This window comes from Procambarus clarkii, chromosome 50 (assembly GCF_040958095.1).
Source record: "Procambarus clarkii isolate CNS0578487 chromosome 50, FALCON_Pclarkii_2.0, whole genome shotgun sequence".
Classification (NCBI taxonomy): Eukaryota; Metazoa; Arthropoda; class Malacostraca; order Decapoda; family Cambaridae; genus Procambarus; species Procambarus clarkii.
This window is the reverse complement of record NC_091199.1, coordinates 14,503,099-14,526,577: the sequence shown is the minus strand read 5'-3', so window position 1 is coordinate 14,526,577 and position 23,479 is coordinate 14,503,099. Positions and strand designations below refer to the sequence as shown.

The 23,479-nt window shown below is 48.6% G+C and overlaps 1 protein-coding gene across 5 annotated transcripts in view; it reads right to left on the bottom strand.

Moving 5' to 3' along the window:
* Nucleotides 1-23,479, bottom strand: part of LOC123772658 (uncharacterized) — a 697,131-nt gene that overhangs the window by 379,406 nt on the left and 294,246 nt on the right. The gene's annotated exons all lie outside the window — the stretch shown is intronic.

Here is a 23,479-nt window from a genome sequence, read left to right as displayed (position 1 = left end):
ATGTTCTTCCTTCTGAAGAACACAAGGAACAGTTATACTTGTTTGGTCGAGACTGTAGAGTGTTTACCTAGTGGTGCTTGCAGGGGGTTGGGCTTTGGCTCTTTGGTCCCGCCTCTCAACCGTCAATCAAGTGGTGATTGTGTCTGGAGTGTGTGTGTGTGTGTGTGTGTGTGTGTGTGTGTGTGTGTGTGTGTGTGTGTGTGTGTGTGTGTGTGTGTGTGTGTGTGTGTGGACGCCTCACCGCAGAGGCCATATCTCTCCTGCACTCAATGTTGATATTGAGTGCATCTTGCCTCACCTTAGTGGAAACCAGCAGAGTAATGTGTGTCCAAACACACATACACACCCCAACCCCCCACCCACCCACCCACCCACACACCCACGCACACCCACACACACACTTAGGGGCCTCGTAGCCTGGTGGATAGCGCGCAGGACTCTTAATTCTGTGGCGCGGGTTCGATTCCCGCACGAGGCAGAAACAAATGGGCAAAGTTTCTTTCACCCTAAGTGCCCCTGTTACCTAGCAGTAAATAGGTACCTGGGAGTTAGTCAGCTGTCACGGGCTGCTTCCTGGGGTGTGTGTGTGTGTGGTGTGGAAAAAAAAGTAGTAGTTAGTAAACAGTTGATTGACAGTTGAGAGGCGGGCCGAAAGAGCAAAGCTCAACCCCCGCAAAAACACAACTAGTAAACACACACACACCCACCCACAACCCCCCCCCCCACACACACACACCCACCCACCCACACACACAGTAATGCTATCATACGCAGTATTTCTCACCTGCATGTCATTTTGCCATGGCTGGCTGGCCACACTGCTTGCTCAAGACCACCACGTCTCCAGAGGCCCCAGACAAGCCGCTGCCCCAACTACCCTCACAAGATTGTCACTTCCTTACCTAAACTATTGGGCTCACTTTCTGAACCCATTATGTGCCTCTGTAACCCTTTCCACCACCGCCCCACACCATGGGTATGAGGTGCATAATAAACACCTTAAAGGAATCCAACAACACAATTTATGACGTCACTTCTATTGCTAATTCAACAAAAGGCAAAATAATTAGCAAAACAATTAGCAAAACTATTAGCAAAATAATTAGCAAATACTTCACGTAACACAACATAGCAATGAGGATATTTTGGCCCACGTTATCTTGAGATGATTTCGGGGCTTTAGTGTCCCTGCGGCCCGGTCCTCGACCAGGCCTCCACCCCCAGGAAGCAGCCCGTGACAGCTGACTAACTCCCAGGTACCTATTTACTGCTAGGTAAGAGGGGCATTCAGGGTGAAAGAAACACTGTCCATCGTTTCTCGCCGGCGCCCCGGGATCGAACTTGGGACCACAGGATCATGCGTCTAGTGTTCTGTCCGCTCGGCCACCGGCTCCCACGTGTAAACAAATACCCCTAAAGCCACTAAGGGACGGCTGGGTTTACAGAACCTATATTCCACTCGACGCGAATTTAAACCGGAAGGGAAGAGCTGTGTTCCATCAGCGTGATATCCCAGCTCATCCTCCTGTTGTGGTAGTACTTGTAGTACCGACGAGGACAATAGTACATACACCGCCGTGAAACACAATTAGAACCTAGAAATCTGGACTATTGAGTTTGACAAACCGGAAAACTATTTTTTTACTTGTGTTGCTTTGACAAACTAACCTAACCTAACCTTCCTAAGCCTAATACACGATATCTGAGGCCTAATATAGTACATATGTGTACTATACTAGGTCTAGGAATATTGAAATTGGTCTTTTAGCTTTATTTACTTTAGAATAATTCTTTACTAGTCAGTATACTACTATCTAAAAGCTAAGTACGTACTAATTCGTGACTATTAACGACCGTCACAATAGGTGCTAAACAGTTAGATGGTTGTATATCCACACTATAACACCTGCCACCCAACTTAGGCTTGTCTAGTTGTCTTAAGACTACTGTGTTAAGACTACTGTGTTAAGACTACTGTGTTAAGACTACTGTCTTAAGACAACTGTCTTAAGACAACTGTCTTAAGACTACTGTGTTAAGACAACTGTGTTAAGACAACTGTGTTAAGACTACTGTGTTAAGACTACTATGCTAACATAATTAGTGTTCCTTTGGTGTGCCAGGAATCGTATATTATTTAAACAAAAAATAAAAAATACAAGTGGCGCTGCCCAATAAACTCGCCCCTCGGGGCAAAATTAAAAAAAAAAATAATACAAGATATCAATTCTCTTTTAAATTAGATGCCAAGAAAACCGGAGGAAGGAGAGAGAGAGAGAGAGAAGGAAGGAGAGAGAGAGAGAAGGAAGGAGAGAGAGAGAAGGAAGGAGAGAGAGAGAGAGAGAAGGAAGGAGAGAGAGAGAGAAGGAAGGAGAGAGAGAGAGAAGGAAGGAGAGAGAGAGAGAGAGAAGGAAGGAGAGAGAGAGAGAGAGAAGGAAGGAGAGAGAGAGAGAGAGAGAAGGAAGGAGAGAGAGAGAGAAGGAAGGAGAGAGAGAGAGAGAGAAGGAAGGAGAGAGAGAGAGAGAGAGAAGGAAGGAGAGAGAGAGAGAGAGAGAAGGAAGGAGAGAGAGAGAGAGAGAAGGAAGGAGAGAGAGAGAGAGAGAGAAGGAAGGAGAGAGAGAGAGAGAGAGAAGGAAGGAGAGAGAGAGAGAAGGAAGGAGAGAGAGAGAAGGAAGGAGAGAGAGAGAGAGAGAAGGAAGGAGAGAGAGAGAGAGAGAAGGAAGGAGAGAGAGAGAGAAGGAAGAAGAGAGAGAGAGAGAAGGAAGGAGAGAGAGAGAAGGAAGGAGAGGAAGATAGAGAGGATAGAAGAGGAAGAGGAAGAAGGAGGAAGACACTTAGGCGTGTGTGAGTGTGTTGTGGAGGAGGACACACTTGAGTGTGTCTACCTTAAGGCAAGATGAGCAACAACAACGAAAAAGCTAATTTGCATATCAAGTGGCTGAGGTGCGGGTCCCAGCCGCCTCCCTCAACGGTGTTCCCCGGTGGGACCCCAGAGTACCACGGTGGGACCCCAGAGTACCACGGTGGGACCCCAGAGTACCACGGTGGGACCCCAGAGTACCACGGTGGGACCCCAGAGTACCACGGTGGGACCCCAGAGTACCACGGTGGGACCCCAGAGTACCCCGGTGGGACCCCAGAGTACCAGGGTGGGACCCCAGAGTACCACGGTGGGACCCCAGAGTACCACGGTGGGACCCCAGAGTACCACGGTGGGACCCCAGAGTACCACGGTGGGACCCCAGAGTACCACGGTGGGACCCCAGAGTACCCCGGTGGGACCCCAGAGTACCACGGTGGGACCCCAGAGTACCACGGTGGGACCCCAGAGTACCACGGTGGGACCCCAGAGTACCACGGTGGGACCCCAGAGTACCACGGTGGGACCCCAGAGTACCACGGTGGGACCCCAGAGTACCCCGGTGGGACCCCAGAGTACCACGGTGGGACCCCAGAGTACCACGGTGGGACCCCAGAGTACCCCGGTGGGACCCCAGAGTACCAGGGTGGGACCCCAGAGTACCACGGTGGGACCCCAGAGTACCACGGTGGGACCCCAGAGTACCACGGTGGGACCCCAGAGTACCACGGTGGGACCCCAGAGTACCACAGTGGGACCCAGAGTACCACGGTGGGAGCTTAGACCACTTCCATCATTCGACGATATGTTTGATTTGATTCTTAATGTTCTCACATGTGGGAATTAAGCCCCCCCCCCACACACACAAAGATAAAGACAGGCTATTTAACACAAGGGGCACACGCACTAGGGGACACAGGTGGAAACTGAGTGCCCAAATGAGCCACAGAGATATTAGAAAGAACTCTTTTAGTGTCAGAGTAGTTGACAAATGGAATGCATTAGGCAGTGATGTGGTGGAGGCTGACTCCATACACAGTTTCAAGTGTAGATATGATAAGAGCCCAATAGGCTCAGGAACCTGTACACCAGTTGATTGACGGTTGAGAGGCGGGACCAAGGAGCCAGAGCTCAACCCCCGCAAGCACAATTAGGTGAGTACACACACACACACACACACACACACACACACTGTTCTCTAGTTTCTCAACTCCTTCATAATGTGTTAAATCGCGAAAAGGGCTCTGATTATTTTTATTTTATTTCATCCATGTGGATATTTATGGATAACTGAATCACGTGGTTTTCTGATTATTCTTGTATCATTCGTGTATTGTCTAGCCTACGCTTGAAACCCTCCAGGGTTTCGAGGGGGTAACGAGGGGGTTAGATAATTGTTACATATTGTTCCAGTGGTCTGTTTGGGTTGTAACCCTGCACCTTTCACCATGCACGATGAGGAAGGAGATTATTCTACACATTGGTGACAGTTCCTCCCTTCTTCTGGGACCCATAAGGCGACTATTGAACAGTACAGAAGACTTTCTTCAAGACATTGAGAGACAATCTTCCTGAAGCCACCAGCTAGACGAGTCACCTCCACTTCCACTTAGCCGTCTAAGGCAGAAATGACTAACAGTGGGCCAGCCAGAATTGTTGTTGTTTTAGATTCAGCTACTGGGAACACAAAATTCCAAGTAGCACGGGCTATGGTGACCCCGTAGATAGCCAGAGGCTTTGGGCTTAGGGCCGGGGCCCACTCGGGGATATCCTTGAGGTTACCTTGAGATGATGTCGGGGCTTAGCGTCCCCGCGGCCCGGTCCTCGACCAGGTCTCCTGGTTGCTGGACTGGTCAACCAGGCTGTTGGACGCGGCTGCTCGCAGCCTGACGTATGAGTCACAGCCTGGTTGATCAGGTATCCTTTGGAGGTGCTTGTCAAGTTCTCTCTTGAACACTGTGAGGGGTCGGCCAGTTATGTCCCTTATGTGTAGTGGAAGCGTGTTGAACAGTCTCGGGCCTCTGATGTTGATAGTTCTCTCTTGAACACTGAGGGGTCGGCCAGTTATGCCCCTTATGTGTAGTGGAAGCGTGTTGAACAGTCTCGGGCCTCTGATGTTGATAGTTCTCTCTTGAACACTGAGGGGTCGGCCAGTTATGCCCCTTATGTGTAGTGGAAGCGTGTTGAACAGTCTTGGGCCTCTGATGTTGATAGTTCTCTCTTGAACACTGTGAGGGTCATAACTGGCCGACCCCTCACAGTGTTCAAGCGAGAACCTGAGAAACACCTCCAAAGGATACCTGATCAACCAGGCTGTGACTCATATGTCAGGCTGTGAGCAGCCGCGTCCAACAGCGTGTTTGACCAGTCCAGCAACGAGGAGGCCTGGTCAAGGACCGGGCCGCGGGGACGCTAAGCCCCGAAATCATCTCAAGATACCTGACTTCCAAGTTATTTGTCGTATGTGTTGGTGAAGACGGCGCGGCCTCCACAACACCTTCAGCTTCCCCCATGCTGACCCAAGACGCAGTCATGCACAATTCTCATGCAGGCGTAAACAGCCAGCCTGTGGTGGCTAGCAAATCATCACAGATTGCAGGCGCTTCGGTAATCAGACCCAAAGGCAAGAGATCAACCATCACTCCCACACCATCAAGGATATGATCAATCATTACTCACCCACGATGGCGGACAAGATCAACTCTCCCTCCCCCCCCCCCCCCGCAACCACCGGAGGCATGAGTGAGGATGTTCCAATGGCCGGAGAACCATTAGGCTAAGAGGACCCACTGGGGCAGTTAGTGGGACCCGGGTCCGCAGCGGCCGTGGCCAGAGTTGGTCTACTGGGAGACCCAGTCAGTACAAGATGCACACCAGACAGACAGACACAGACAGACAGACAGACAGACAGACAGAGAGAGAGAGAGAGAGAGAGAGAGAGAGAGAGAGAGACAGAGAGAGAGAGAGAGAGAGAGAGACAGAGAGAGAGAGAGAGACAGAGAGAGAGAGAGAGACAGAGAGAGAGAGAGAGACAGAGAGACAGAGAGACAGAGAGACAGAGAGAGAGACAGACAGACAGACAGACAGACAGACAGACAGACAGACAGACAGACAGACAGACAGACAGACAGACAGACAGCCGTGGCAGCCAAGTCAATTGCATATTATAAACACAATATTTATCTAATATTCAGCCAGGAAAAGGCAAACCGGAGGGCACAAAGCTCGACGGCCTAACAGAACCAAAAGGCTTACCCCACAGAGTATGACAGACACTTAGTCTATCTCCTATCCTTTGGCCAGGGGGTCACACTAAGATACTATCCCAGAGCCCCCCACAAAGGACCCTTTGCAGGGGAAGCCCAGTACCACACAAGGGAGGGGGGGGGACTAGTACCACGGTATAGACACCTTTTGTCTCAGGTCAAGCTCCAGCTCCTGAGCCGTCATGGAAGGTTATGCAGGACTATGAGGGAGCGTGAGGTAATCTGGGCCCTCATTAAGGGAGATAAGGGTATGGCGGTAAATGAGGTAGGGTTACCTTACCTTGAGGTTACCTTGATGGGCTTAGCGTCCCCGCGGCCCGGTCGTCGACCAGGCCTCCTGGTTGCTGGACTGATCAAGATAACCTCAAGATCTCAAGATAACCAGGCTGTTGGACGCGGCTGCTCTCAGCCTGACGCATGAGTCACAGCCTGGTTGATCGAGCAGCCGCGTCCAACAGCCTGGTTGATCAGTCCAGCAACCAGGGTGACGTCTGATATATGATTTAATGTTGGTATCATATCTATGAAAAATTCATTTGGGTTATCAATCTTTAGTGTGTTTAGTGGCTCGCTGGAAACAGAGTCGTACTGCTTCCTCAGTAACTCGCTCATTTCTTTGTTGTCATCGGTGAAAGTTCCATCTCCCTTTCGCAGGGGCCCGATACTAGATGTGGTTTTTGATCTTGATTTTGCATAGGAGAAAAAATATTTCGAATTTCTCTCTATTTCACTGATGGCCTTTTGCTCTCTTTGTCTCTCCTGGGTTTTGTATGATTCTTGTAGCTTCCGTTCAATTATTTCTATTTCTCTACCTAACCTTTTTCGCCGTTCTTGAGATAGGGTGCGACTCTCAAGTTGTTCCGCGATTCGTTTTCTTCGCCTATATAAGGAACGACGTTCCCGTTCCAATCTGCATCTCTTCCTCTTTTTTCTTAGGGGTATGCGGTTTGAACATATTTCTAGTGCTACTGAGCTTATTTTTTCCAGGTACTGGTTCAGGTTTGCATTTTCTGGCTGTTCTTCCCAGTTTATTTCTGTGAAGTCTTGGTTTATTTGCTCCCAGTTTATCTGTTTATTATTGAAGTTGAATTTGCTGAAATCTCCTCCACCGGGAATCTGGACTGGTTTTGAAGGTCTACTCCCCATAGTTGTCAGAACTTCAATTAAGTTGTGATCTGAGTAACAGGTATTTGTAATCATTATGTTCCTGATCAATTCATCATTATTAGTGAAAATGAGGTCCAGCGTGTTCTCCTTCCTAGTTGGTTCTACTATTTGCTGGTTTAAGGCAAACTTGTCGCACATCCGTAGCAGGTCATTTGCATGTGCCTGTTCATTTAGGCTACTTCCTGGTATTCTTTCTGATATTACTGTATTAGCCAGGTGCTTCCATTTCAGGTGCCGTAGGTTGAAGTCCCCAAGCAGGATGATGTTCGGAGCTGGATTTGTGAGGTTTTCCAAGCAGTGTTCTATATTCATTAGTTGGTCTTTAAACTGCTGAGGGTTTGCCTCCGGTGACTTATATACAAGGACAATAACTACATTTAGGATCTCTATTTTGATTGTAATTGTTGCATGCTGTTATCTCCGTATATTTTATGAATATTTCAAACAGCTGTAATAATGTCAGAGTTAAACACCCCCCCCCCCCTCAACCCATCTGCCCCCCCCCATCAGTTCTCCATTTAAACTACCCCCCCCCATAACCCTCCCATCAGCAACTCCTTAACCCCCCCCCCCCCGCCCCTCCCGCGTAAATCTCAACTATCCTACCAGCCTCCTCCATCTCAACCCCCCCCCCTTCTACACCTCCCCCCCCGGCACGCGCACACACACACGCAGGCAGACCGAGGCCCGTTATATGGCCAGGTGTGGTACAGTACATCCCACACACACGGACCACTAGTGTCCAGGCTTGCTGTCACACTTCACGAGATGGGAGTAATGGCTGGCTGGCTGGCTGGCTGGCTGTGTCTGTCTCTGTCTCTGTCTCTGTCTCTGTCTCTGTCTCTGTCTCTGTCTCTCTCTGTCTCTCTCTCTCTCTCTCTCTCTCTGTCTCTCTCTCTCTCTGTCTCTCTCTCTCTCTGTCTCTCTCTCTCTGTCTCTATCCACAAACGTGCGAACCCAAGCAAACCGCCTAACCCCTCGAGTCCGATGAGTAGAAACCGTGTATATTTGCCAGTCGTTATTTCCGTATTGGTAACGGTGGTGGTGGTCACCGTAACGTAACAAACACGACCTATTAGCTCACAGGACGGAGCGACACCCTCACACACACACACACACGCCTTCAGCTCCCACGCTGGTGGTGTGTATGGGTGTATGATGAGTATGTGAGAAACATTAGCATGGGAGACTCTTATACAAGTGTATCGCTAGCATGGGAGACACACAAGTGTGTCACTAGCATGGGAGAGACACTTACACACACAGCTAAGCCCAGGAAGGTGAGGCACTTCTCACAACACAACTCCCACAATAAACTATTACTCAGCTAACAACACCACATACTGTAGAGGCGCAATTATAAATAATCAGAAGAACCGGGGCAGGCAATTCAGCGCGCGAGACAGTGAGTGAGTGAGTGAGTGAGTGAGTGAGTGAGTGAGTGAGTGAGTGAGTGAGTGAGTGAGTGAGTGAGTGAGTGAGTTGTAAATATTGACGGAGAACCGGTTTGAGCGTTTTTAAGTGCATATAGCCAAGGTGGTGGTGGTGAGTGCCGCCATCTCTGATGGTGTGCTTCACACCCTCACTGGCCCTGCATCTGTTTAGTGTACGCCCCCCCCCTCTCACCCCCCCCCTTCCCCCCTCACTATAGCCATATGGCTGTCTTGTGAGGCTCTCAACAGAGATAGTTTTGTGCGCGTAATTTCTGTCTTCCTAATAATCCTCCCCCTCTCTCTCTCCCACGGCCCCTTCTCCCCCCCCCTTCTCTTCTCCCACGCCCCCCCCCCCCTCCCACATACACAGAGTGAAGCCATGAGTCTGTTTTATGTCCATCTTCCCCCCAGAACACATACAGTTATGTGGCTGTTTAATATCCAGTTCCAGACGGTCATCTCCCCTCTCTCTCCCTCTCTCTCTCCCTCTCTCTCTCTCTCTCTCCCTCTCTCTCTCTCTCTCTCTCTCTCTCTCTCTCTCTCTCTCTCTCTCTCTCTCAACACTATTCCTCCCCCTCCCTCACCTTCTCTCCCTCCCACATCCCCCCCCTGCTCCCTCCCACCACACGAGTCTACCTACCATTATGGGAGCTCATAATGCCAATGGGGACAGGGGGGGGGGGGTGGAAGGGAAGGGAATTGTCGGGAAAGCGCCAAGCCATGACGACTATACAGCACTGGGAAGGGATCAGGATAAGGGACGGAGGAGGGAAGGAATGATGTCCAATCACTTGGACGGAGGGGGATTGAACGCCGACCTGCATGAAGCGAGACCGCCGCTCTACCGTCTAGTCCAAGTGGGCTGGGCTCTGCATGTTCTGGGCTTGCAGCCCAAGTGGGCTGCATGTTCAAATGCTTTTAAAGAGAACATTTGTGAACAAAAACCTCAACCCTTACATTATACTCCTTGGGGGGGGGGGAGAGCTTGGATTGCCATACTACAATGTTAGCAAAAGCGCCAAGGTTGCCATAGTCTGGTGGTGATGACGGGTGGCCATTCCTACCCCCCCCCACCCCCCACCACCTCCCATCCCAAATCCTTATCCTGATAAGGATAAGCACAAATCCAAGTGCTATATAGTCGCAATGGCTTGGCGCTTTTCCCAGATAATTCCCTCCCTCAACCCCCACACCCCCCACCTTTTTTCCACTACTGTCGAAGGTCCAATGAGCGTATCAATGCAGCTACTCTCCACCAAGAATAGACCTACCCTCTAGTACGCGTAGGGGGGTAGGCCTAACCCTACACGAAGGGTCACAGAGGTGTAATGAATGACTAGCTGTAGGATAGGCCTATCCCCCCCCCCCCTATCCCCAATCTCACACGAGAGATAGTCCCGCACGCAAGACTAATATTACTTCAACATCTAGTTGAAAAAAAAATCATTAGGAATATATGGAGGTGGAGGAGGGGGAATGTCCACTGACAAGCCGCCGGCTTCCTGTCCCCATCGAGGCCACTTCAGAGAGATGGTGGCCCTCGGGTAAGCCCAGGTTAAGTGCACGACCTGGGTGTGCTCAGTGCTCAGGCCAGAGGTGACCGAGCTCAGTGCTCAGGCCAGAGGTGACCGAGCTCAGTGCTCAGGCCAGAGGTGACCGAGCTCAGTGCTCAGGCCAGAGGTGACCGAGCTCAGTGCTCAGGCCAGAGGTGACCGAGCTCAGTGCTCAGGCCAGAGGTGACCGAGCTCAGTGCTCAGGCCAGAGGTGACCGAGCTCAGTGCTCAGGCCAGAGGTGACCGGGCTCAGTGCTCTCAGAATTATACTCCCAAACATATTAATCCTAATTAATTATAATCCCTAAACCACTCTCCCAAATTCAATTTTCTAACTACCTCCCGTAACTACCTCCTTCCCAATTACAACACCCTAACCACTGTAAACCATTACAACCCCCCCCCCCCCCACCCCCCATCACAGGAAACCACTCAACATATTTCCCCAATTTCCCTAAGAAGCTCTTCCACAGCAGCGAACAATTAATCCTTAAAACAGGCATAAATAAAATCCTAACGCGGCTAATTTGCATATAATCCGATTACAAGTTTTTAAGCAAACTTGCTTTAATTACCTAGGAAGGTGATTAGCGAGAGGCGGCTAGGCGCCGCGTTCTCACACCCTCAAACTATAACAAGTGACTACGCAATAAGCCGGGAAACTATAGCAGGGCTATAGATATGGCAATGAAAATTACTAGCTTGACCTCACCTAGCCTAAACTGGCCTGCAATGATTGAGGAAGATGTACAGGTTTCGTTAACGGACACGTATTAACGCCTGAGGAGTCCTCGTTCTGTATAATATACAGCATTTTTCAGTGTATAAGACAAGCCTAATTTGCAACCTGCTTTGTTACAAATAGTATTGGTTCATTATACATTTATTGAGCGTATATACTGTATATTATATACAGTATATATATTGTATGCATTTGTGTTAATCACGTGTGCCCCAAAGAATGAGGTGATTTGGTGAAATGCTATGCCCAAGATTACCATCCGAGTTGCCGGCGGGGAAGTGGCTCAAATAGCCTCGGCTATCACTTCCTTTTGACGGCCGTGATGGTCAAGTGGATTAAGGCGCCCTGTAGTTACCAGTTGCGTTGCTTCTGGGAGTATGGGTTCGAGTCACTTCTGGGGTGTGAGTTTTCATTCGCATATAGTCCTGGGGACCATTCAGGCTTGTTCGCATATTGTATATACGATCATGCACAAAATGTATACATTTCAATATACATTTTGGATAATACACTCGGATAATACACACCATTTTGTACGCTAGCTTCCCGCAATGTATACAATATGGGGCACTGTGACAGGCAAGAGGCTCACAGATATCCACGATTTCAACACGTAGGTTGGTTAAGTTAGGTGGCTTGTGCTAGCGGGAGTTATTACCCCGTATTTTGTACGTACTTGGGGGGCTGCCTATCCCAAAGTAACGCAAGTGAACAAGATACTTCATTCCAACGAGTGAAATCCGTTGCAAGAGTTGCAAAGCTTTCCGAACTGGCTACAAAGATGCAACATAACCCCCCACTCACATGATACATATGATAGAGCCCAGTAGGCTCAGGAACCTGTACACCAGTTGATTGACAGTTGAGAGGCGGGACCAAAGAGCCAGAGCTCAACCCCCGCAAGCACAAATAGGTGAGTACAAATAGGCGAGTACATGACCTAATGGGAAAGGCATTTCAAACTGGTGAATACCTGATCAACCAGGCTGTGATTCATACGTCAGGCTACGAGCAGCCGCGTCCAACAGCCTGGTAGTAGGGAGTAGAATAACTCTCGAAGCCCTCTCCAGGTATGTTCCAGGTCTGCTGTAATCTGTCAGTCTAGGCTGGACTGGAGGGAATTTTTTTTTATTATTATTTTCTACCACAGACGTGGCCAGACATTTACAATGCTAACCAGCATATATACATTTTCTTCTGTCCTCATATAGGGTTAGAGATCAGTTAAACATATAGTTCAGGGACTGTGGTCGGGTCTTGTGTGGTGTGGGGGGCATCAGAGATGGTGCCCAGGAATGCCCCACCATGCCCCATGCCCGGCCTTTACCTGACCCGGGCGGTGTGGTCGAGGGGTGCGGGGTTACAACGCCGCCACCTCAGTAGCCAGGCGAGGGGGCTGAACTGGTTTGGCTTCACTCCACTAGATGCCCTTTACCCTCCATGCTATCTTCCTGTGTGTGTCTGTGTATCTGTCTGTATGTATAGTGTGTGTGTTTGTGTGTGTTTGTGTGTGTGTGTGTGTGTGTGTGTGTGTGTGTGTGTGTGTGTGTGTGTGTGTGTGTGTGTGTGTGTGTGTGTGTGTGTGTGTGTGTGTGTATATGTCTTTATGCGCGTGTGTGTGTGTGTGTGTGTGAATGTATATGTCTTTATGCGTGTGTGTGTGTGTGTGTGAATGTATATGTCTTTATGCGTGTGTGTGTGTGTGTGTGTGTGTGTGTGTGTGTGTGTGTGTGTGTGTACTCACCTAGTTGTGCTTGCAGGGGTTGAGCTCTGCTCTTTCGGCCCGCCTCTCAACTGTCAATCAATTATTACTGACTACTAATCTTTTTTTCCACACACGCGCGCACGCACACGCACACTTTGCATATAAGTGAGAAGTATACTGACTTGTTCGTCAAGTGAGAGGTATACTGACTTGTTCGTTAAGTGAGAGGTATACCGACTTGTTCGTTAAGTGGGAGGTATACTGACTTGTTCGTTAAGTGAGAGGTATACTGACTTGTTCGTTAAGTGAGAGGTATACTGACTTGTTCGTTAAGTGAGAGGTATACTGACTTGTTCGTTAAGTGAGAGGTATACTGACTTGTTCGTTAAGTGAGAGGTATACTGACTTGTTCGTCAAGTGAGAGGTATACTGACTTGTTCGTCAAGTGAGAGGTATACTGACTTGTTCGTCAAGTGAGAGGTATACTGACTTGTTCGTCAAGTGAGAGGTATACTGACTTGTTCGTCAAGTGAGAGGTATACTGACTTGTTCGTTAAGTGAGAGGTATACTGACTTGTTCGTTAAGTGAGAGGTATACTGACTTGTTCGTTAAGTGGGAGGTATACTGACTTGTTCGTTAAGTGGGAGGTATACTGACTTGTTCGTTAAGTGAGAGGTATACTGACTTGTTCGTTAAGTGAGAGGTATACTGACTTGTTCGTTAAGTGAGAGGTATACTGACTTGTTCGTTAAGTGAGAGGTATACTGACTTGTTCGTTAAGTGAGAGGTATACTGACTTGTTCGTTAAGTGAGAGGTATACTGACTTGTTCGTTAAGTGAGAGGTATACTGACTTGTTCGTTAAGTGAGAGGTATACTGACTTGTTCGTTAAGTGAGAGGTATACTGACTTGTTCGTTAAGTGGGAAGTATACTGACTTGTTCGTTAAGTGGGAAGTATACTGACTTGTTCGTTAAGTGGGAAGTATACTGACTTGTTCGTTAAGTGGGAAGTATACTGACTTGTTCGTTAAGTGAGAGGTATACTGACTTGTTCGTTAAGTGAGAGGTATACTGACTTGTTCGTTAAGTGAGAGGTATACTGACTTGTTCGTTAAGTGAGAGGTATACTGACTTGTTCGTTAAGTGAGAGGTATACTGACTTGTTCGTTAAGTGAGAGGTATACTGACTTGTTCGTTAAGTGAGAGGTATACTGACTTGTTCGTTAAGTGAGAGGTATACTGACTTGTTCGTTAAGTGAGAGGTATACTGACTTGTTCGTTAAGTGAGAGGTATACTGACTTGTTCGTTAAGTGAGAGGTATACTGACTTGTTCGTTAAGTGAGAGGTATACTGACTTGTTCGTTAAGTGAGAGGTATACTGACTTGTTCGTTAAGTGAGAGGTATACTGACTTGTTCGTCAAGTGAGAGGTATACTGACTTGTTCGTTAAGTGAGAGGTATACTGACTTGTTCGTTAAGTGAGAGGTATACTGACTTGTTCGTTAAGTGAGAGGTATACTGACTTGTTCGTTAAGTGAGAGGTATACTGACTTGTTCGTTAAGTGGGAAGTATACTGACTTGTTCGTTAAGTGGGAAGTATACTGACTTGTTCGTTAAGTGGGAAGTATACTGACTTGTTCGTTAAGTGAGAGGTATACTGACTTGTTCGTTAAGTGAGAGGTATACTGACTTGTTCGTTAAGTGAGAGGTATACTGACTTGTTCGTTAAGTGAGAGGTATACTGACTTGTTCGTTAAGTGAGAGGTATACTGACTTGTTCGTTAAGTGAGAGGTATATTGACTTGTTCGTTAAGTGAGAGGTATACTGACTTGTTCGTTAAGTGAGAGGTATACTGACTTGTTCGTTTAGTGAGAGGTATACTGACTTGTTCGTTAAGTGAGAGGTATACTGACTTGTTCGTTTAGTGGGAAGTATACTGACTTGTTCGTTAAGTGGGAGGTATACTGACTTGTTCGTTTAGTGAGAGGTATACTGACTTGTTCGTTAAGTGGGAAGTATACTGACTTGTTCGTTAAGTGGGAAGTATACTGACTTGTTCGTTAAGTGAGAGGTATACTGACTTGTTCGTTAAGTGAGAGGTATACTGACTTGTTCGTTAAGTGAGAGGTATATTGACTTGTTCGTTAAGTGAGAGGTATACTGACTTGTTCGTTAAGTGAGAGGTATACTGACTTGTTCGTTAAGTGAGAGGTATACTGACTTGTTCGTTAAGTGAGAGGTATACTGACTTGTTCGTTTAGTGGGAAGTATACTGACTTGTTCGTTAAGTGGGAGGTATTCTGACTTGTTCGTTTAGTGAGAAGTATACTGACTTGTTCGTTAAGTGGGAAGTATACTGACTTGTTCGTTAAGTGGGAAGTATACTGACTTGTTCGTTAAGTGAGAGGTATACTGACTTGTTCGTTAAGTGAGAGGTATACTGACTTGTTCGTTAAGTGAGAGGTATACTGACTTGTTCGTTAAGTGAGAGGTATACTGACTTGTTCGTTAAGTGAGAGGTATACTGACTTGTTCGTTAAGTGAGAGGTATACTGACTTGTTCGTTAAGTGAGAGGTATACTGACTTGTTCGTTAAGTGAGAGGTATACTGACTTGTTCGTTAAGTGAGAGATATACTGACTTCTTCGTTAAGTGAGAGGTATACTGACTTGTTCGTTAAGTGAGAGGTATACTGACTTGTTCGTTAAGTGAGAGGTATACTGACTTGTTCGTTAAGTGGGAAGTATACTGACATACTGAGAAATATACTGACGTGTTAAGCAGGAACTATACTGACGTGTTAAGCAGGAACTATACTGACGTGTTCAGCAGGAACTATACTGACGTGTTCAGCAGGAACTATACTGACGTGTTCAGCAGGAACTATACTAACACTCACTGGGAACTATAGCGACGTGTTCGTTATGTTACTAACATATATAACAAATATTTCCAGTAACCATAAATATATTGGGAAGGGGAGAGAGGAGGGGGGGAGGGGGGGAGAGAGAGGAGGGGGGGAGGGGGGGAGAGAGGGGAGGAGAGAGGGGGAGAGAGAGGGGGAGAGAGAGGGGGAGAGAGAGGGGGAGAGAGAGGGGGAGAGAGAGGGGGAGAGGGGGGGAGAGAGAGGGGGAGAGGGAAAGGGGGAGGGGGAGAGAGAGGGGGAGAGAGAGGGGGAGAGAGAGGGGGAGAGAGAGGGGGAGAGAGAGGGGGAGAGAGAGGGGGAGAGAGAGGGGGAGAGAGAGGGGGGAGAGGGGGAGATAGGGGGGAGAGGGGGGAGAGGGGAGAGGGGGGGAAGAGAGGGGAGGGGAGGGGTCGGCAACCCTTAAATGGGGGTCTAGATACAAACAAGATAAGACTGATAAACTAGGCAATATTTCCTATTAAGGGCACTACAGGGCACTATGATAAGAGTCCCGCGAGGAGTACTAACGGTATTGGGCCTCGTAACCCGAGATAGGTTAGGTAAGTCCACTACGGGCTCGCCATAGCCCGTGCTACTTGCAACTGGTTCCGAGTAGCTGAATCTATAACAAAAACATTGACAGGAGACGAGAGAGGAATCACATAGTATATATATGGGAGGTAGTGGAGAGCCAGGGGCCAGATTCACGAAGCAGTTACGCAAGCACTTACGAACCAATCCATCTTTTCTCAATCTTTGGCGGCTTTGTTTACAATTATTAAACAGTTCATGAGCTCCGAAGCACCAGGAGGCTGTTTATAATAATAACAACAGTTGTTTTCATGTTTGTAAACAGTTTAATAAATGTATCCAAAAGCCGTCAAAGATTGAGGGAAAGATGTACACGTTCGTAAGTGCTTGCGTAACTGCTTCGTGAATCTGGCCCCAGGTTCCTAATGTGCCCAGCAAGGTTACAACATTTTGCAGAGGTATGGCAGGATGTGCAGAATATACCCTGTAAAGGTGCCAAAGGTCCAGTAAAGGTACCAAAGGCCCAGTCAAGAGTACAGATGCCTCAATAAACCCAGTAAAGATGTGAGAGAATGGGATAGTGTCTCAGCCAAGCTTGCACACCGTAGTTGCAGACTACTGTGCACTGTGCAGTATGACCATCACTGTCCCAGGCTACAGTCCCATACCTGGTTGGTACCTGGTTGATGGGGTTCTGGGAGTTCTTCTACTCCCCAAGCCCGGCTCGAGGCCAGGCTTGACTTGTGAGAGTTTGGTCCACCAGGCTGTTGCTTGGAGCGGCCCGCAGGCCCACATACCCACCACAGCCCGGTTGGTCCGGCACTCCTTGGAGGAATAAATCTAGTTTCCTCTTGAAGATGTCCACAGTTGTTCCGGCAATATTTCTTATGCTCGCTGGGAGGACGTTGAACAACCGCGGACCTCTGATGTTTATACAGTGTTCTCTGATTGTGCCTATGGCACCTCTGCTCTTCACTGGACCTCTGATGTTTATACAGTGTTCTCTGATTGTGCCTATGGCACCTCTGCTCTTCTGCACTGTCCTACAGTGCCATCGTCTTGGCTCTCCCTGGATAGGAAATTCTTATTTGCAATTCAGATAAAGTTCGAGGAAATAAGATTTACGTGACGTCATATTCCGTCGTGTGAAGCTATTCTCCGACCAATCAGATGACGAATCAAGACTGTAACTGCATTGTGATTGGTGCATCTCTTACAGAGGTTCCGAGAAACGGGACTAATGAGGGGTGGGGGGCTCGTCCATGATTCTCAGTGGAAACGTTGTACAGTGTAATTTGTATCTTAGTTGTAATTGGGAGAAAGATGTACGGGTTTCGTACGTGGACAGGGCCGGCCCCCCCTCCCTCCCATCAACGGATCAAACTACCTGCCACTCCGTAAACAAATGCAACTGTTTTAATACCAACCCAAGCAACCCACCTAACCCATCGAGGCTGATGCCTGCAAAATGTCAATTTTACAGTGCTTTCATTTTTAGGCCTACTTGGCACTGGTCCCGGAGGTGATGGGCTTGGCACCTAGTACAAGGAGTCCTAGTTAGCTCCTCCAAGAACCTGATGGCACCTGATTGATGCCATCAGATGAAGAATGACAGCTGGGGGGGGGCGGGGACTGACATATAGATACGTGGACAAGAAGCTGGGATATGTGGACAAGGAGCTGGGATATGTGGACAAGGAGCTGGGATATGTGGACAAGGAGCTGGGATATGTGGACAAGGAGCTGGGATATGTGGACAAGGAGCTGGGATATGTGGACAAGGAGCTGGGATATGTGGACAAGGAGCTGGGATATGTGGACAAGGAGCTGGGATATGTGGACAAGGAGCTGGGATATGTGGACAAGAAGCTGGGATATGTGGACAAGGAGCTGGGATATGTAGACAAGGAGCTGGGATATGTGGACAAGGAGCTGGGATATGTGGACAAGAAGCTGGGATATGTGGACAAGGAGCTGGGATATGTGGACAAGAAGCTGGGATATGTGGACAAGGAGCTGGGATATGTGGACAAGAAGCTGGGATATGTGGACAAGGAGCTGGGATATGTGGACAAGGAGCTGGGATATGTGGACAAGGAGCTGGGATATGTGGACAAGGAGCTGGGATATGTGGACAAGGAGCTGGGATATGTGGACAAGGAGCTGGGATATGAGGACAAGGAGCTGGGATATGTGGACAAGGAGCTGGGATATGTGGACAAGGAGCTGGGATATGTGGACAAGGAGCTGGGATATGTGGACAAGGAGCTGGGATATGTGGACAAGGAGCTGGGATATGTGGACAAGGAGCTGGGATATGTGGACAAGGAGCTGGGATATGTGGACAAGGAGCTGGGATATGTGGACAAGGAGCTGGGATATGTGGACAAGGAGCTGGGATATGTGGACAAGGAGCTGGGATATGTGGACAAGGAGCTGGGATATGTGGACAAGGAGCTGGGATATGTGGACAAGGAGCTGGGATATGTGGACAAGGAGCTGGGATATGTGGACAAGGAGCTGGGATATGTGGACAAGGAGCTGGGATATGTGGACAAGGAGCTGGGATATGTGGACAAGCTGGGATATGTGGACAAGGAGCTGGGATATGTGGACAAGGAGCTGGGATATGTGGACAAGGAGCTGGGATATGTGGACAAGGAGCTGGGATATGTGGACAAGGAGCTGGGATATGTGGACAAGGAGCTGGGATATGTGGACAAGGAGCTGGGATATGTGGACAAGGAGCTGGGATATGTGGACAAGGAGCTGGGATATGTGGACAAGGAGCTGGGATATGTGGAAGGAAGCAAAGAAAGGGAACCCCCCCCCCTAGGAACACCCGGCCCGAGGCCAAGCATGACTTGTGAGAGCTTGGTCCACCAGACTGTTGCTTGGAGCGGCCCGCTGGCCCACATACCCACCACAGCCCGTTTGGTCAGGCACTCCTTGGAGAAAATGATCCAGTTTCCTCTTGAAGATGTCCACGGTTGTTCCGGCAATATTTCTTATAGTCGCTGGGAGGACGTTGAACAACCGCGGACCTCTGATGTTCATACAGTGTTCTCTGATTGTGCCTATGGCACCTCTGCTCTTCACTGGTTCTATTCTACATTTTCTTCCATATCGTTCACTCCAGTACGTTGTTATTTTACTGTGTAGATTTGGGACCTGGCCCTCCAGTATCTTCCATGTGTATATTATTTGATATCTCTCTTGTCTTCTTTCTAGTGAGTACATTTGGAGAGCTTTGAGACGATCCCAATAATTTAGGTGCTTTATCTCATCTATGCGTGCCGTATATGTTCTCTGTATTCCCTCTATTTCAGCAATCTCTCCTGCTCTGAAGGGGGAAGTGAGTACTGAGCACTACTCAAGACGGAACAACACAAGTGACTTGAAGAGTACAACCATTGTGATGGGATCCCTGGATTTGAAAGTTCTCGTAATCCATCCGATCATTTTTCTGGCTGACGCAATATTTGCTTGGTTATGCTCCCTAAACGTTAGGTCGTCGGACATTATTATTCCCTGCTGATCAGACGGGTTAATCAGATCTCGTAGCACTCTCCATGGAGGGTAGAAGCAATACAGTATGTATACACGCTGGTTACCGATGTATAGATGTATAGCCACGTAGCAGTTACCGATGTATAGATGTATAGCCACGTCTGTGGTCGACAATATACTAGGAGAGAGAAGCACCCGGCGCCTCTGGTGGAAATAACTCAACAACAATAACAAACCATTTAAGCCCATCATTATTTGAACCCAAAAAATGACCAATTGAATACAGGTAAGTAACTGCTGTTGTCAAAGATGGGAAACGAGCACCATAATAAGTGGGATAGATACAGGGAGAGGGAGAGACATACATAAAGGGGGAAAGATATATATAGATATACAGAGAGAGAGAGGGAGATATATGGAGTTACAGAGGGGGATATATATGAGAGAGAGAGGGAGATACTTAGAGAATATGGGAAGAGAAGGGACGGGGATAAAGAGGAACCAGCAGCGAGGCGAACAAGTAGGTCGGACGAGGAGGAGGAGGAAACGAGACGCGATAAACCGAGAATTGAGGAAATGGAGAAAAAGGGGAGAAAATTAATGGTGCATTCAGGAGATAAAAGAGGGCAGCGAGGGGGAAGGAGGCATATAATGCTAAAAATGAGCATTGTTCACGCTACTCGGTGGGGGGGTGGGGGTAGACTGTCCCCCCAGAGGGATCAGATGGGGTTTCTATGGGAAGGGTAGGAGGAGGGGGGGTGGATATGGGGGGGTGGATATATGGGGGAGTGGATATGGGGGGTGGATATATGGGGGGGGGGTGAATATGGGGGGGTGAATATGGGAGGGGTGATATGGGGGGTGGATATGGGGGGTGGATATATGGGGGGTGGATATGGGGAGGAGGGGTGCTGCATATGGGGAGTAGGGGGGGTGGTAAGGAGTACTGTAGTCTGAGAGCGTGCAGAGATCCTTTACTGCTAGAATCCACTCAGTAAAACATCTAAACTATTGGGACCGACTAAAGAGCCTAAAACTGTACTCCCTTGAGCGCAGGCGGGAGAGATACATAATAATTTACACGTGGAAAATAGTAGAGGGGCTGGTCCCAAACCTGCACACAGAAATAACATTACATGAGACCAGGAGGCATGGCAGGATGTGCAGAATACCCCCGTTGAAAAGCAGAGGTGCAACAGGTACTCTGAGAGAGAACTATCAACATCAGAGGCCCGAGACTGTTCAACACACTTCCACTACACATAAGGGACATAACTGGCCGACCCCTCACAGTGTTCAAGAGAGAACTATCAACATCAGAGGCCCGAGACTGTTCAACACGCTTCCACTACACATAAGGGGCATAACTGGCCGACCCCTCACAGTGTTCAAGAGAGAACTATCAACATCAGAGGCCCGAGACTGTTCAACACGCTTCCACTACACATAAGGGACATAACTGGCCGACCCCTCACAGTGTTCAAGAGAGAACTATCAACATCAGAGGCCCGAGACTGTTCAACACGCTTCCACTACACATAAGGGACATAAATGGCCGTGTACGTCAAAATGCGACGTTCTATTAAAACGGACGGGCTAACTTGGGACAACCATCCAGGGGCCGGCGGCTGAGCGGACAGAACACTGGACGCGTAATCCTGTGGTCCCGGGGTCGATCCCGGGCGCCGGCGAGAAACAATGGACAGTTTCTTTCACCCTGATGCCCCTGTTAACTATCAGTAAATAGGTACCTGGGAGTTAGTCAGCTGTCACGGGCTGCTTCCTAATGGCCTGGTCGAGGACCGGGCCGCGGGGACGTTGAGCCCCGAAAACATAGCAAGGTAGGCATTTGTATCCAAGACGAATTCTTGCTACTACTGATTCCATCCCGCGGCCACCTCCCCTCCTCCGTCATGATTAGGATTTGTAGCTGCAGGCAAATTGTACCAGCGTGCAGGTTCACCACTTACCTGGTTGATACCTGCTTGATGGGGTTCTGGGAGTTGTTCTACTCCCCAAGCCCGGTCCGAGGTCAGGCTTGACTTGTTGTGAGAGTTTGGTCCACCAGGCTGTTGCTTGGAGCGGCCCGCAGGCCCACATACCCACCACAGCCCGGTTGGTCCGGCACTCCTTGGAGGAATAAATCTAGTTTCCTCTTGAAGATGTCCACGGTTGTTCCACCACTCTCTCCCTCCCTCCTCCTCTCTGCTTCACAAATGTCCTCAAGGTATTTATGTCTCGTCTCTTGGGGTATCATGTTGGACTTTTTCTCGCTGTCATCTCTTGTGATAATCTTACATGGTTCCTCCTCACAGGGAGGTGACAAGCAGCACTCTCACGGCCTTGCTCAAGCAGGTGGAGGTCTTCCAAGTAGCAGACTGATCGGTGATGCTGCTTACCTGCTTGATAACTGCTCAAGCTGTCTGTCCCTCCCTCTCCTTATGTTGCTCAAGATACCTGCTTGATGGGGTTCTAGGAGTTCTTCTACTCCCCAAGCCCGGCCCGAGGCCAGGCTTGACTTGTTGTGAGAGCTTGGTCCACCAGGCTGTTGCAGCAAGCTGCTGCTCTTGTTTCCTCCTGTAACTAACACAGATCTAAGTTAAATGAACAAATCCAAATTTTAACCCTGTCGTAGCTCAGTCGATTAAGGCAGTGTCTGGGATGCTCCCGGACGCAGGTTCGAATCCTGGTCACGGCCCTTGTGGATTTGTTCATTTGATGCATCACGTTAGTGTGATCTCTGTGTGTGACAGATCTGAGTTTTTCCTTGCTAATATCACTGTAGTTCGGATCTCAGGCTAGCATAACTGGGAGCTTAGTACTGGTGTTCACGCAGACTTGTGGTGTTAATGTTAGCATAATGTCTACTCCCAGGTACCTACCTTGAGGCTACCTTGAGGTGCTTCCGGGGCTTAGTGTCCCCGCGGCCCGGTCGTCGACCAGGCCTCCTGGTTGCTGGACTGATCAACCAGGCTGTTGGACGCGGCTGCTCGCAGCCTGACGTATGAGTCACGGGCAGTAGACATAATCTTATTGTTCATTGTGATTGACTTTGCCTTTTTATGGCGTGATTAAATACTCATCTCCTACCTTGCTTGGCCATTGTCATTACCAGTTTTTGGATTGAATTTCAGGGTGTTACGGTGAATGTTAGGGGGGGGGGATAGCGTATTATGGAGGGGGCGATAGATAGATGTGTTAAGAGTAGACTGAAGAGAGATTAAGAGTCACAGAGAGTGAGAGAGAGGGAAGAAGGTAAGGTGGAGAGGGAGAGAGAGAGAGGGGAGATCATCAGGGAGTATCAGATGCGTATGAGCACATTTATCCACACGAAACAAAAAGAAATAAGCCGCCAACAATATGGGAACAGGCCCGAGGGGAGATAAAAGGAAGGAACGATATCATGGCAAGAAACAGAGAGAGGGAGAGAGAGAGACAGAGAGAGAGAGAGAGGGAGAGAGAGAGACAGAGAGAGAGAGAGAGAGAGAGAGAGAGAGAGAGAGAGAGAGAGAGAGAGAGAGAGAGAGAGAGAGAGAGAGAGAGAGAGAGAGAGAGAGAGAGAGAGAGGGAGGGAGAGAGACAGAGAGCCTAATAACGAATAATAAAGAAACCCCCACAAGAATATGAGTGGACGTAGAGGAGTAAGCGATGATAGGAGATGAACAACACCCAACAAGAAGAAGAACAGCCGCACGCCAATAAAGACGTGGACACAACAGAGAGGCAAGAAAGCAAGGAGGCAACACACACCGATAACACACACAATAGTCTAGAGCCTCAAACAAACAAACAAACAACACAC